Source organism: Equus przewalskii, chromosome 17 (assembly GCF_037783145.1).
Source record: "Equus przewalskii isolate Varuska chromosome 17, EquPr2, whole genome shotgun sequence".
In the NCBI taxonomy this organism is placed as follows: Eukaryota; Metazoa; Chordata; class Mammalia; order Perissodactyla; family Equidae; genus Equus; species Equus przewalskii.
Window position 1 is genome coordinate 46,232,544 of NC_091847.1, and position 12,386 is coordinate 46,244,929.

A 12,386-nucleotide genomic window follows, 5' to 3' on the forward strand; every position below is an offset into this window, starting at 1 on the left:
ATGGAAAACAGTTATTCTTCACTATACTATCAACTCTCCTGACACATTTAATGCAATGGATAGTCTCAAACACAGTGACAACCTTCCCCTTAGGATGCACCTGGGCTGTTTCTGGTGGAAACCAGTGCACTCACTACTGGAAGGATGCTTAGAATGCACCCTTCTTTGGTTTTAGATTTACAGATGACACTGATCCAAGTGGACTTTGTTTGAATGTAGCTTCCAAATGTTAATAAAGTAGAAGCTAGAAGGTCTGATGTTTATCTTACAGCTATGTCCATTTTCGGAGTTTAAATGCAACTGATCTGTTGTAGTTTTAGTGGGATATTTGCAAAGGGTCATGATCAGGGAAACCTGCATGTTCTTAGATTGAATAGATCTATATTAGTACTATAACAAAGAAAATAGTGGTTGTGAGTGTTCTCTGAATGCCACTGATATACCATGTCTTCCTTCTCCTCTCCTCCTTTCACCTCTTCTACCAGCTTAATGTAAAGACCAGCAGACTAATGTGTTGCCTCTCATTACCATGGGGCTATTCCAAGGAATCAGACCAGAAATGGAGAGCTATTCTGGGATTCCAGCTGGCTCTAAATTATCCTGAAGGAGTAATGGTGAATCTAAATACCTAAAAAGAATTTTTCTTATTTTCTTGGAAATATTTTAGGATAGGGATTAAAGAAATTAGGTTTAATTCATGTACTAAGACAATCAGGGTGTCTGAACTAGCCCTGCACAACCCTTGACTCCTAAATGATGATATGGCATTCCCAGATTTTGTGTGACTACATTCGTCACCTGTTTTCTCTAGTGTTCTGTTCGCCAGTACAAACTAGAAATGTCTAATCTTTTAAAAATTACCAAATAATCTCCACTTCTTACCAGGCTCATCTCAATCTCATGTAGACTAAAGTGTTGGCACTACCACTCTGCCGTGGTCTTAGCTTTAGAGATGTCCTGGGGCAGGGTAGAGGCAGGATGCAGGGAGAAGGCATTTCTAGCAGCACTGAAGAGGTCTTTCCTTAGACCGTGGACCTCTTAGTAATCCTCCAACTCCGCGGTCACAGACCTATGCCAAATTCCACGGATCTCTTCATTAAGCATAAATTGAGTTCGCAGGTATGTCAGAGAGGAAAAACTTTTCCTCTACCCTTTTAGGTTCAATTTTGAGAGGGCTGCAAATTAAACTAACAAAAGACAGGTTAGCAAAAGAAAAAATAGATTTACTCACATATGTGTACGTATATATGGGAGTTTATAAAGAAACGTGACTCAAATGGGTGGTTATAATGTGAGGCTTATATACCATCTTAACAGGTGAAGAGGAGGGAGATGATCGCTTACGGGAAAGGAAATGATTTCCTAGAAGGGGTGAGGAGAAAGGGCACTTAGCTGGAAACCAAATGACTTTTTAGAAAATGGTCCTTTAGGAGAATAATGGGAGATATAGTAGTTTTGAGACAATGTCTGTTTGGCTGCAGAGTTCTTAATTATTGTGCAATACAGGCATTCTAAAAGAATGGCTAAGTGGAGAGCTGAATAATTTGACACATTTTTTGCAGGCAATGACATATAAAAATAGTTAATTATAATGGAGTAGTTACTATGTGGTAAGTACCCCACTAAGCACTTCATATTGCATTATCTGATTTTAATCATTACATATCCCTAAAAACTAGGGTACTGAAGATTTTAGAGACAAAGTAATGAAAAGTTACCAAAACATTAATGTATTGTTTTGGGAAAATATCTGGCAAGTTGTATAATGGATCAATGTGGAGGGGTAAGAGAAGAAAAGAGGTAGGAGAGGTTATAAAGGTGTTTAAATAATCCAGGAAAGAGAAATGAAGGTTTAAATTTAGGGTAATGGAAGTTGTAGAAGATAAGAAGAAATTAATATATTGTATTATATATTATACAGTAGAATAGCTATTATGTGGCGATTAATTATTATAAGAAGAAGAGATAGTGAAAAATCACTGACAAATCTTAGATTTGAAACCTGGGTAATTGAGAGAATAATGATGCCAGAGAAAACAAAGGTGACATTGAAATGGAAGAAAAGGTAAAAATGTTCTATCAGGGGAAAATTTAAGAAGTTAATGGGGACATTCAGTGGGAGGCCTTTAGGCCTTGAGAAATGTTGACAAGAGCTCAGAGAACATTCAAGACTGGGGAGATAGTCTTAGGAATGATCTGCATAGAAAGCAAAGGTCTAAGTTTGGAGAAAGCTAGCACAGGTCAGAGAGAGAGGAGGGTAGAGAGGCACTAAGGGATTGCTACAAGCTCCTTGAGGATTGGGGGTCTTCTCATCCCACGTCCTCCTCTTGTTCCTCTGACTCTTTATTCCTCGTCTCCTCCTCCTCCTCTTCCTTCTTTTTCCGGTATCTTGGTATGTAGTGGACGCTCAGTATTGAATGGATGAATGATGGAATAAAGGAACAAAGAAATGAATGAATGCGGGAACTTAAGAATACCTATGTTTGTGAAACTTAAGAAATAATGTTGGAGAAGAAGAGAAATAAGAAAAAATAGGGAAGGAATCAGGAATTTAAAATATGATTATGTAGTACATAAATTACTATGTTCGGTAGATCCCAATTATAGATGTAAGATTCCTTCTGTAAGCCATGTGTAAATACGTATCTTATAAATTCAATCTTACAAATCAAATGTATTAGAGGACTTTTTTGATAGCGGGAAGATTGTCCTTATTCCTAGAGTAAATTAAAAAATAATCCCACATTAATATTTTGAATAAATTTTGATCATCATATAATAGCATTATTTACAATACAGTTTTACTTGTTTAGAAATTAGCTCTCTTCATAGGAGAAAGTTGCTTTTGTCTTGTAGCATATCTACTAACCATCAACATAAATAAAAGGATAGGGACTTCCTTCTGTGAACCTATATCCCTACCTCTTGAATTTTCTGATATATAGGAGAAAGGTTGCTTGTTCATCCTAGAAGGTTTAGGAAGATAAATCACAAGATCAGAGGTTTTACCTGCTGCATCTTCTCTTTTATCTTGTGTTCTCAGTCAATTGGTAACCAAGCCTTGATGTTTCCATCCTTCTTCTCACTTGAAAGAGACAACCAAAGTCAAGATACTAAAAATTGTGGTAATTTATAAATGCTTGTGTGTTGTAAATGCAGATCTGCAAATGTTAACCTATCTTTTACCTCAGAACTTCCATATTTCTGTGGAATTCATATTGCTCCTTCTTGTCAGCCTCATTAAATGCTCCTTTTTCTGTTGGGGGTACTAGATTCTCTATGATAGGCCATGTTTATAAAAGCAGAAAAAACTTATAAATCAGGGAGTGAGAAAGCATCATCCTCATTGTGTCATTTTTTTTTTGATATTCTTAAATGTGAGTTGGATAAATTCAAAGTGAACTGTCCCTGTTTTAGCCAACAATGATGAGTTATTTACTAGATATTGCTAAATATTGAAGAATTAAGAAGCAGTTCCTGCTCTGATGGAGCTCATGACCTAGTAGGGGAGTTAAAAACTCAGCATGGGGTGGGCCTGGTGGTGCAGCAGTTAAGTGCACACATGCTGCTTCAACTGCCTGGGGTTCGCCAGTTGGGATGCTGGGTGCGGACATGGTACCACTTGGCATGCCATGCTGTGGCAGGCGTCCCACATATAAAGTAGAGGAAGATGGGCACAGATGTTAGCTCAGGGCCAGTCTTCCTCAGCAAAAAGAGGAGGATTGGCAGCAGTTAGCTCAGGGCTAATCTTCCTCAAAAAAAAAAAAAAAAAAAACACCTCAGCATAAAATGCTATTGGAGGCAGAGGAGGGCTAGATAATGATATAAAGAAATAAGATTATTCAAACAATCTTCTTACTCAAGAGAAAAGACATCTTGAGATGCCCATCACATGGAGAAGTTAGCATTTTTCACTCTGGGTTCCTCATCTAAACCACAGAACATAGAAATGCTTGAATAAATTTTCTCAGTTCTCCCAGAGGTTATATGTGACTAGTACTATTCTAGATTTAGAGGAGAGATGGTAATTTATTATATATAAGGACATTGGGGCTTAATTCTTTTGTGGAATCGTGGTGAGACAGCTCAAATATCTCTGTGCTCATGGGGTCATGCTTGGCCCTGGTCTTTAGAAGGAGATGGTTCATTCAACAGTCCTAATTTTCCGTGTGAAGAGAGACTCAAAGAGAGCCAGGTAGATCAAAAAGGAGAGACTTGTGGATGTGAGAGTACAAGTTTTCTTGCTTTTTGCAAACAATTCAGTCTGAGAAAAGGAAACAAAATTATGAAAATGAAATCCTAGATACTGGCAGTCTGGAGTGTAAACCTAAGGGGTCTCTGCAGAGATTGGGGAAATGCAAGCATCATGTTCTATCACATCCTCTCTGGTAATTTGATTCTGAAGCTGAAATAAGTTCCCTGAACACAAATTAGAATTGTCATCACACAATCCAATTTCTAGTGCCCATTTCAAAAATAGCAAGAATTTGGCATTTGTTCACAATCTATTGAAGCCAGGCCCATTGAACTATTCCCTTCCTAGCCAACTGAGTTACCCAGTGGCCTGTGTTTAGATGAATTGAAAATAACCATTTGTTGACTGTTGACTTTTAGCAACAGATCTGTCTGCTCCAGAGGCTTTGGCTCTCTGTGCCTGACAGAAGGGTAGAGCCAATTCTTTTTCTTGTAGGTCACTTGTGCTCTCCTCAGACAGTCTCCTCAGACAGTCTCCTCAGACAGCTGGGCTTCTCTGTGCACAGTTCCAGTATCTTGAGTGTGGACTGTCTTCTGATGGCCACAGCCCCTCAGTCTCTGATTTCACAGATTCTCTCTTTGTTGAAGTCCCATCCCTGTCTTCTTGAACCAAGAGTACGCAGCTCGCTTTCCTATGTTGCCCACATTTCTCCCATGGGAAGCATTCAAGCATCCTCGACTCTGATAAATTCTTAGAGTTCAGGCAGAGGCTAGTGTAATGATTTTTCCTCAATTGCAACCTTCTATGTCTGGAAACACCAGAGGCCTCTCCTACATAATCTCATTGAAGGCCCGACCGACTAAGTTCATGGGTCCCCAACTGCTTCTCCTCATCTAAGGATGAGCCTTTAGGCAGCGCGACGCATAACACTTACTTCTACAAAGAGATTCTCCCCAGAAATTCTCTGTTTATAATTTTCTGTGTACTCTCAACTGAGACCTCTTTTTATAGCCACCATCTTTGAAGAGTTCAAGAATAATAACACTGGTTATTGCACATTATTTTTTGTAATTTTCCATGTAAAATATAAAAAAATTCTTCACTGTGAAAGCAGTCACTACAAATTACTCTATTGTGAGTGTGTATCATTGTTTGACAAGAGGAGTTCACTCCAACAGATTTAATTATGCCGACATCACACAGTAAGGGTTGTTTGTTATGCCAGCCATCAGAATGGAGTAAATCAATTGTAACTGTTAGTTGTACATATGTTGAACTTAATACCAAAATAAAGAAATTGAAAACATTGAAGAACTAATGTTAGTGACTAATGAAATAACATAGTCTTAATCACAAGAAGTAGTTGGCATTTCTTCATTTATTTCCCCATCGTTATGCAAACCCCATTTCTGTTTGAGGAGACTAGGTCGTCATACAGAATTATTGGGCCAATAATCCACATCTCCCACTAGGAAATCCTTAGCGGGAGATCCTCCCACTCCCTCCTCTCTTTAAAACCAACACGAAAACAAGTGACCTCTTTCAGCCAATCAGATGCTCCCATATGAGACTTTGACACTTCAAGAAGTAATATAGAGACAAAAGTTTAGTTAGAAACCATTTAATTCTAAGTACAAATGGTAGAGTGATTAAGGTCATAGCAAATGATTTATACAATTTTTGTTGTTGTTGAAAGCCACTTAAGCAAATTTATTGTTTTAAATCCCATGCCCTGAGTTCAACTTGCCTCCTTAGCAAGAGCAGTGAGTGATGACCTAAACCTTACTGATCATATCACTGTGTCCCTCTGGTTGAGCATGGGGCCCACAATGGACCAATGAGGAATCTCTCACAGGACTTTTAGACTTAGAGCTGGTGGTGAACAGTTTCTTTCTTTCTGATTACAAAGATGTATGCTTTGGGGCCCAGAGGTTCTGACTCCCAATTCTACCTCACCAAGAAGGTGATCTCAGCAGGAGAAACTAGAGAGAAATGAGATGACAGATGTTGAGAGGAAACTTTTACAGAGTTTAAATTCTGGGTTTCTTGTATTCCGTCTCTGTCACTCCTGTGGTTTGGTTATGCACACAAATATATTTCCCATTTTCCTTATGCCAGTTTGAAGTGGATTTCTGTTTGCCACCTAATAGGCCTGAATAAATCATGGTCCTTCACAGATGAATTTACACCTATCACTGTGTCACTGCAGTCGGAAAGATAAATTAGAAAATTTGAAATTTAAAAAGTGAATTATATTATGGTAAATGTGAGGTCTTATTTAGAATGAAAGTGAACTACAGAAATCCTAAGTTAAGCAGGTGCACACGACACACACACACACACACACACACACACACATCACCTATTCCAGACCATTCCATCCACTGAGAAGATATAGCTGCAAGGGAGAATCTGGAAATAAGTTTCTGTAGTAGAGGAACAGAGTGATTAAACTCTGGAGTCACCATATCACATTCAAGTCCTGGCATTGTCTGTTGTTAGCTAGGTGATTTAAAACACATTACATAAGTTGGCTCTTCATGATGCAATCTTGTGAGGAATGTATCCATGCACGTGTAGTGCTTAGCAAAAAGCCTGTCTGAAAATACAGTGGGCACTAAATAAAAGTTAGTGCTCATTATTAGCATAAGGCTAGAAGGTATTTCTATCCAAGTCTTGTGTTTTATGAAGCAACACTTCTGTATTGTAGGTAAGGATCACTGTCATCACTGTGTATCTGCCAAAAAGATACATTTCAGCCATCACGTTCTCTCTCAACATGATTCATGGCTTAGAAATGACTTTTTAAAAGTGAATAATAAGCAGAAGATAACCTTGATTAGCTGAAGTTAATGGGGACATAGAAAAATTGTGGTTAATTACAGGCCATGGGATACTGGTAATAAGTAGGTTAAACAGTGATGGAGCAGATAGTAAAACAGAATTTTGTATGATGGATTGATTTAATCATAGTTGTTTTGTAATTAAAAATCAATTACTATAAAACAGGATGGGGGAAATGTTGCCTTTGTGGATACAGCAATGTTAAAAGCAGTGAATTTAAATAGTCCGATAAAGTATTTATTCATGATATTCTCTTCCCGATCCATTTCTTTCCTTAGGATGGATTACCTCTGAAAGCTTTCCTGACATAAGCTTTCGTATGCTGACAAAAAGGAGGTGAAGCAAGGCATGTTGATTAGCTACAGTGTAGATCATTTGTTCATGTAGTTTACCAGAGCAAAGAGAACACACTGCGTGCGATTAGAAGATGCCTTCCGACACAAGCTGCGATGGAAAGCCCACTTGATTTCAATTATATTTTCAGACTTAATAAGTTCTCAGGAGTTCAGGTCCCATCAAGCAAACTCTTTATAAATTGTGTTTTTTCTCTTGACACAGTTCAATGACGAACTGCGTTAATCCTTTTTTCAAGAAATCTCAGAGAACATGGGATTTTATAGATTTGAGCTCCAGCTGATGCTTCTCATTCTATTTTATGTGCTTGCTTAACCAGAAGAAAAATGCAAGAACTTAATTTGAATATGTGTATATGATGTGGTTAAGTTTGTTTTGAATCTTTCTTTGAGAATAGAGTAGATTTTTAAACGAATCCTAACTAGTGTCCTTTTTAGCGAAAGGATCCATACTTCAGGGTTTTGAAGTCTCTTCAAGACTGATTTCTTTTTACATAGAACTAATGACCCCCAAAATGGGGCCCTGAAGGGTCAAAGATCCTTTGAACCGAGTGGCCCAGCTGAACTGAAGGATGGCTTTGGTTGTTGCTTAGACAGCACTTTGTTCCCAAAGCAACAAAGAGTTTTTTCATATTTATTGGAGCTATTTGGTAAAGTGCACAAGAATAATATAATTAAAATTAATGATCAAACTTGACCTTGTACGTGTTCACTCTTCAAGATTTACACACACAAAGAAAAAAGGAGTCTTTTTTAAAAGTATTACTGATTCCGCTTCTTTTCAATATTTGATAATTTGTATTGGTGAAAATAAAACATTTTAGACATATAGCATTAACACCTAATTGAGAAAAACAGGAGCCTCAGAGCCAGATTTGGACCGAGACTCTTGTTCTGTTCTAACTCTTAGGGTGTAGTCTCAGGCAAAGAACGTACATTTTCTGAGCTGTGCATTTCTCATCAGTAAAGTGGAGGTAATACTAACTACCTTTTAGTGTTGTTGTGAGAATTAAATGAAATTATAAAGGCAAAGCATCAAGGCTTCTATTTGATATCTAGGATATGCTCAATAAATGATAACTACATTGATGGTGGTGATGCTAATAAAGATGTTCTCTTTCCATATTAGCTTCTCTTGGGGAAAGCCATCAGGAACCTCACTCCCACTTACAATCGTACGTCTGAGCTGATGTACAGAACACAGCAACAACTGCTTCTCTGCATTTAGTATCAGTTCCGACCTATTGAACTTTTTTCGTTGCTTTCGTAGCCTGCACATGATGGAAATAATTTTCGCTAGTTTGATAACTCAATCTGTTAGGAATTTTATGACTTAGTCTCTTTTTTATATCAAACAATTCAGTGTATTACGGTGACTAAAAATCACCTTTCAGAGATTGCTGTGATTTTCTATCATTTTGTATTCTTCATGTAAAAATGAATGTTACACGTTCTATTCTAATTATTTAAGTAGCATGGAGTATAGGGAAATTCATCTAATGATATTTCATAATTGTGATTCTTAAACTTTATGAAGAATGTTCTGGACAATATGAAAACTATAGAGTGGAAAGTATTTTGATCTGAGTATATGTGGAATATCAAATAAAATGTTGTTTTTTTGTGCACCTAAATCCTATAGGGTTCTAGGAGGATTCTAAATAACTTAAATATAGCATTTTTACTGCAGTATTATGCTTAGAAATAAATGCAACATGTCCGTACATTTTGGAAAAGTTAGAAGTATACAATATCTTCTCTCTCTTTTTTTTAAAAGATTTTATTTTTCCTTTTTCTCCCAAAAGCCCCTCAGTACATGGTTGTGTATTTTTAGTTGTGGGTCCTTCTAACTGTGGCATGTGGGACGCCACCTCAGCATGGCTTGATGACTTGATGAGCAATGCCATGTCTGTGCCCAGGATCCAAACCGGCGAAACCCTGAGCTGCTGAACAGGAGCGTGTGAACTTAACCTCTCAGCCACGGGGCCAGCCCCTCTTCTCTGTCTTATATTTCCAGAATTTAACAGTCTGAGAAGAGAGAGGGTAAACAGAAGTGGGAACAGGAACCAATTTTTTTATATTTGCTCTCATGTTTGAGAAACATGTTCATTGTCAACTGAATGTTAATTGGTGTATAAACGGAAGCAGAACTTCCCCTCACTATTGCTATTGCAAATTACTGCAATATTTCAGCAAAACAAATTAGTTATTAAATGCAGATTACAGAATTCCACTTATGCTGAAGGAGAAACAAAATCTTGTTTGTTGTGGTCCTGTTTTTTTCTTTGTTTTGAAGTTTTGGTTTTGAATGTTTGTTTTTAATATCAGACTACATGTAAACTTATTTCTTCCTTTTAGCTGGAATCCAAGACCCAATAAGTGAGCGAACCACTTAATTTTTGTTTAAAGAGTAGCTCATTCCGAAAAGGCCAGCAGAGGGCAGCAAAGCCTAGACATTAACGCTAACACTATGACTTGAAGAGCCATGGAAAACAGCCCGTCATCTGATTTGGCTTGAGTGGAATGTGTGTAGCAGATGACAGTTCTTTGGACAGGATGTTTAAGATCAAATAGAGAGGGTCTTAGAACCTCAAGACACTAGATAACTCTATCTATTCAACCCAAACCGAAAGCTCCTTGAGTGTATAAAGAATAAGGCCACTCAGGCTGTTCTGTCAGTGAACATCTAAACTATTGATTAAACCATCTAAGATTTAAATTGAGTAAATAGATTAAGAAGGATCAGAAAGATAGAAAGAAACCCTGAGCATAACGAATGGGACAATATGAGCAATGGATAGGCTTGACTTTTCCCTCTTTTGGGGACTTCACTGCTCTTACTTGTCCTTTGCCGTCATCCATCTCCCTCTCACAGATACTAACCAATCTAAAGCCTGTCATTTTGCCTCTTTAGCTAAGGATCTCAAAACACTCGGGAATTTTCAGGTGAAGGTGTGTAAGTTTGCTCTACGAGAACAGGACAATTGATGAGTAAAGTATAATTGGGAAAGTTAGTACTATTGTTTTAATGGAAAAAATCCATTACCACATTGAATATTCTATGGAATAAGTAGTGCACTAGCTATTTCTACACCTCTAACCTTGATAAATGTTCATTATCTCAAGGAGTTTTATTTAACAGTTAAATAAGAGCTAAAAAAGCTAATGGCCGCAGGAGGTATAACTACTTTCTTCTGCCATTGGTATCAACAGGGATATTATGTTTTTAGAGCTGAGAAGCAAATAAAAACATTCTTAAGTGTGTTCTGTTCTCTCGGTCCATTCATCAAACCACTGGGGGTAACAAAAAGTATGGTTATGAGATAATTGTTTTGCAAATGGAGACCTTCTTTTAAGCTCTTCATCTAGTAGGAGGTCCTTATGCCTGCTGGGAAATTTTGGAGACAAAGAACAACAGGATGTTTTTCTCTCCAACAACAGACTTCTATTAGCCTCCTGATGTTTGGCTCAGAGGGTTGTGATTATGATCCTGCTGACATCAGCCACCCATCTAAAATAAAGGAACAATGTTTTGGCTCAGGCAGTGAGAGGCTGAAGACTTGGAGGTTTTGTACCTGATAATGTAACTGCAAGAACTAAGTGTGAGGAAGCCATGTTGTGCTATCCTCCTGCCTGTCTGCTGGTGATGTTACCCAACTCAACAAATTCCTGATGAGTTTCCGCCGTGGTCTTAGAAAGGCGTTAGGCATTACAGGGATCCAGGGAAGCATTAGGCGTGTCACTTGCCCTTTGGAAGCTTACAGCCTTATTGTGGAGAGGAGGTTTCTACAAGCACAGAAATGCAACACAATTTAAATGCTAGGTTGAAGGGACTCCTGTCAGAAAAGAAGTGTGATTTAGACATTAAATGATTCTGCTTCATGTCTAAGATAGAAAAGAAAATTCCGCAGGCAAAGATACATATTGGAAAACACTCTAACTTGCTGCCTGTTAAAATTTACATATCTCAAGTTGGCTAAATAAAAATACTCATCACTGTATACACATTCTAGCATTCTGGTGAGTAAGCTCTTTTACTTTTCTCATTTCATAAATAAGGCAATCAGAATGTTGGGAGATTAAGCAATTAGTCTAGGGTCAAAAGCATTAGGAGTTAGGGATAGTATTTAAATATACATTCCTTTAATTTTTTGTCTCTTGCCCAACCCAGGGTTGTGGGAGCCATTGAGCAAACCTTCAGTAATAACTATATTAATAGTTTCATTAAATATCAACTAAAATATATTAGGTCATTTCAGCTAATTTAAGAAGTCTTTCATATTAAGGATGCTATGTTAAAGAAAAGCCAGAGAATGATAAAAGCAGACTAGGTTCTTCATGCGCTGTGCCTACGCTGAAATGAAATGATGGAACTATCAAATTTGAAACTGAGCGATTCCAAGCAATCCCTCCCTGCAGTGTGTATTCTTCACAGGTACTAAAAATATCTCAATGCTGCTAATTTCCACTCTGTGGATCTGGAAGCTTTTTTAGGACGGGGATAGTGTCTTACAAAACTCTTGATACGTTATACATTGTTATTGCTTACTAAGAGGAAATACTGTCCAACACTGATCATTTGTAGGCTGGCCTCCCAGGAAAGGAGTTGACCTCCCTGCAAAGCTCCATGAAGCTGGCTATAGCTGGTGCTTAAAGCAATCAAGGTCAAGGACAAGACTTAGACTCTGGTTTCCAGATAATGACAAGAGAAAGGGCTGTTTCTTTACCACCCATGATTGGTGATGTTCCTAATTCTCCTTCTACCTGCAATATCATAAACTGCAGCCACAAAGTTTGGACCCCAACCCCTGAGCACCCCAGAGCTGACCCGGCAGGATAGGACTGGAGCCAAAGTTCTTCCTCATCAATTGATATTATATCATAGTCCTTTATCACAGCAGGAGAGAAGCCATTGCTTTTCTAGTAATTCAGCTTGGTAACCCTACAGTGTGAGAAAATGGGGGGGTACCCTTAGAACACTGAAGGGTAGTTAC

At 38.0% G+C, this 12,386-nt stretch overlaps 1 long non-coding RNA gene across 2 annotated transcripts in view; it reads left to right on the forward strand.

Annotated features, from left to right (window-relative positions):
- The window catches only part of LOC139076808 (uncharacterized), a 148,461-nt gene extending 140,374 nt beyond the window's left edge, over nucleotides 1-8,087 (forward strand). For both annotated transcript variants that reach the window (XR_011528791.1, XR_011528792.1), the window contains one exon: nucleotides 7,318-8,087. This is a non-coding gene — a long non-coding RNA (uncharacterized lncRNA). The remainder of the gene's footprint in view (nucleotides 1-7,317) is intronic.
- Nucleotides 8,088-12,386: the final 4,299 nt, after the last annotated feature.